This window comes from Etheostoma spectabile, chromosome 13, assembly GCF_008692095.1.
Source record: "Etheostoma spectabile isolate EspeVRDwgs_2016 chromosome 13, UIUC_Espe_1.0, whole genome shotgun sequence".
Taxonomy (NCBI): Eukaryota; Metazoa; Chordata; class Actinopteri; order Perciformes; family Percidae; genus Etheostoma; species Etheostoma spectabile.
In genome coordinates, this window is record NC_045745.1 from 3,391,170 (window position 1) to 3,394,115 (window position 2,946).

At 39.2% G+C, this 2,946-nt stretch overlaps 1 protein-coding gene across 1 annotated transcript in view; it reads left to right on the forward strand.

Moving 5' to 3' along the window:
• ppp1r14aa (protein phosphatase 1, regulatory (inhibitor) subunit 14Aa) overlaps nt 1-2,946 on the forward strand; it is a 10,946-nt gene that overhangs the window by 5,819 nt on the left and 2,181 nt on the right. The gene's annotated exons all lie outside the window — the stretch shown is intronic.

A 2,946-nucleotide genomic window follows, 5' to 3' on the forward strand; every position in this document is an offset into this window, starting at 1 on the left:
AACCCCAAACCAACGTAAGAGCTGGTTACAAAAAGAAACAGACACAAACAATAAATGCATTAGCTACATTACCATGCAGATTCAAATCATTAGCATAGTTTTGTACTAGCTTAAAAGTCCGGCATTAACCTATTAAAACAAACGGCTAGAAACAGCTTCAGTTCTTTAAAACTACTTTAAAACACCACTAACATATAATTTTTACAGTATTATGATAAATACTAACCTTGTGCCCCGCCTACTGCCACAGAGCTACAGAGGTCGGTTTTAGTAGAATAGTTTGAGAGATAAGTAGAGTAATTTTAGTTCCCGTCCCCCCTCCCCCCAAGGGTTAATTTTTAACTGCATCTTCTTGTAAAAATTGGTGTGATTTAAAATAAAAAACACACTGGTAAGGCCTATCAGATGGGCTACACACAAAACTAGTACCCTAGCCACATGTCTCAACTTCCTATATCAATGCTTTTTTTAATTACCCAAAATAAACATGATGACTCCACAGTACAAACTGTACTTCAATAATTTTGGGGGTGTCTTATTTTTTTTATAGCATTTTTATAGCATTTGAAAAATGAAATGATGGTTTCGAAATAGTGTTAAAGTAGAGTAAAGTTGACATATTCCAGTCTGTGATTATCCATCAACAACGTTCCTTTAAATTTAGTCTAAATAATTCTAATTTTGCTGTTTTTTTTAACTCAACATAAGTATAATTTCCTATAATGAGGCAAAATTCCCCAAATAACTATAAAACTAAAGTTAATAGTTAGTGTACATAGTGTTCAAAACGTCAAAAGTGATAAACATTGAAAAACAGCTCCAAAAGCGTTGAAAAATGGGCAAAACAAATCGTGTAGAAAGTTAAAAAACATATTGATTTTACCTAATGAAAGTTAAAAAGCCTCAACAAAAGTGTGATTTTTAATTTTGACTTGAAGACAACATAAAGGTTAAAAGGTGCTCTAAGCAATGTTGGGTGACGTTACCGCCCCCCACCCCCCCAACCACCACCCCCAAATCTCCTTTGTATTGGCTGGAACACTAGGCTTGTCGAGATGAGCTTGTTCGAGATGAGCTAGGTCTGCGCAGAATCGATTCCCGTGATCGGCGCCCAATGCATGCGGGTAGATCTGTGTCCGACTTGATCCCGACTCGCTCTGACGACGTGCACACGTGGAAATCGAGATCAAGGCAGCGCGGTTGCTTTGATCCAACTGCAAGACCCAGGTGGACCCAGGGCATGTGGGGAAACGCCTCGCTCTCAGCGTTTTAACAGCTGATTGGTTCAGAATGACTCAAATGATGACGTTTTATACAAACTTTTAATGTTTTTGAATCGGAAAGATTTTAACTGCTAACTTGGGCTTATTCTGTACAGAACACATGTGGGCTGATAGTGACATTTAGACGTCAGAGAGACTAAATCTGTTCAGATGACGTCAATAAAAAACAACTGGAGACTGTGTACAAGCTGATATATGGGTCTGATAACCTTTACTGAATTGGAACACAGGGGTTATGTCACTTCCTGTTCAGCCTGAAGGCTGCAGGAATCAGTGGAAACTGTTGTTTCAGTGTTTTGGCAAAAGTGTTTGGTCAGTGTTTGGTCAGTGTTTTTTTACAGTGTGTTCTGGGGACAGGCAGCTAGCAGATAGTGAGATTTTTTTACAGTGTGTTCTGGAGACAGGCAGCTAGAGATGTGAGATGTTTTTTACAGTGTGTTCTGGACACAGGCAGCTAGCGGATAGTGAGATGTTTTTCAGTGTGTTCTGGACACAGGCAGTAGCGGATAGTGAGATGTTTTTTACAGTGTGTTCAGGGGACAGACAGCTAGCGGATAGTGAGATGTTTTTTACAGTGTGTTCAGGGGACAGGCAGCTAGCAGATAGTGAGGAGATGTTTTTTACGTGTGTTCAGGGGACAGACAGTAGCAGAAGTGAGGAGATGTTTTTTACAGTGTGTTCAGGGGACAGACAGCTAGCGATAGTGGAGTTTTTTACAGTGTGTTCTGGAGACAGGCAGCTAGCAGATAGTGAGGTGTTTTTTACAGTGTGTTCGGGACAGGCAGCTGGCAGTAGTACGGAGATGGTTTTTACGGTGTTCTGGACACGGCAGCTAGCGGATAGTGAGATGTTTTTTACAGGTGTGTCTGGACACAGGCAGCTAGCGGATAGTGAGATGTTTTTTACAGTGTGTTATGGGGACAGGCAGCTGTCTGGGTTTGCTGTATGTGACAAATGTTGTAGCCTAAAACAAACGTGACAGCTAGAGCACCTTTAATTAATGAGATTTTGAAGTGTTTGGGGTTGAAATTGAAAATAAAAATTATTTATGTGGTGGGTTTTAACAAAGTAATGCCTTTTCTTAACAGGAGCTTCTTCAAAGTGCAGTAACAGCCCAGAGTATGTTTAAATGGAAATTGATAAGTTATGACGATGCACACATTACCTATACATACATACACTGTAGCATACCCTCCGAAAGATGGTCTGACGCTTTACTGATGATTTAAGTTTATGGGAAACCCCAAACCAAGTAAGAGCGGTTACAAAAAGAAACAGACACAAACAATAAATGCCTTAGCTCATTACCATGCAGATTCAAATCATTAGCATAGTTTGTACTAGCTTAAAAGTCCGGCATTAACCTATTAAAACAAACGGCTAGAAACAGCTTCAGTTCTTTAAAACTACTTTAAAACACCACTAACATATAATTTTTACAGTATTATGATAATACTAACTTGTGCCTCTCGAAGGGGCGCTTAAAACGTTTATATTTAACTGTTTCATCTTTTTCCGTTACATACAGCAGGAAACTGGTTAAGTGCCAGCGGGTGCTTTCAAAATAAAAGCCCATTTATTTAGACAGAAAGAAGACAAAAAGCTTTTCTTCCATAAAGATAAAACATGTACGGGTTATTTACATACACACACACACACACAC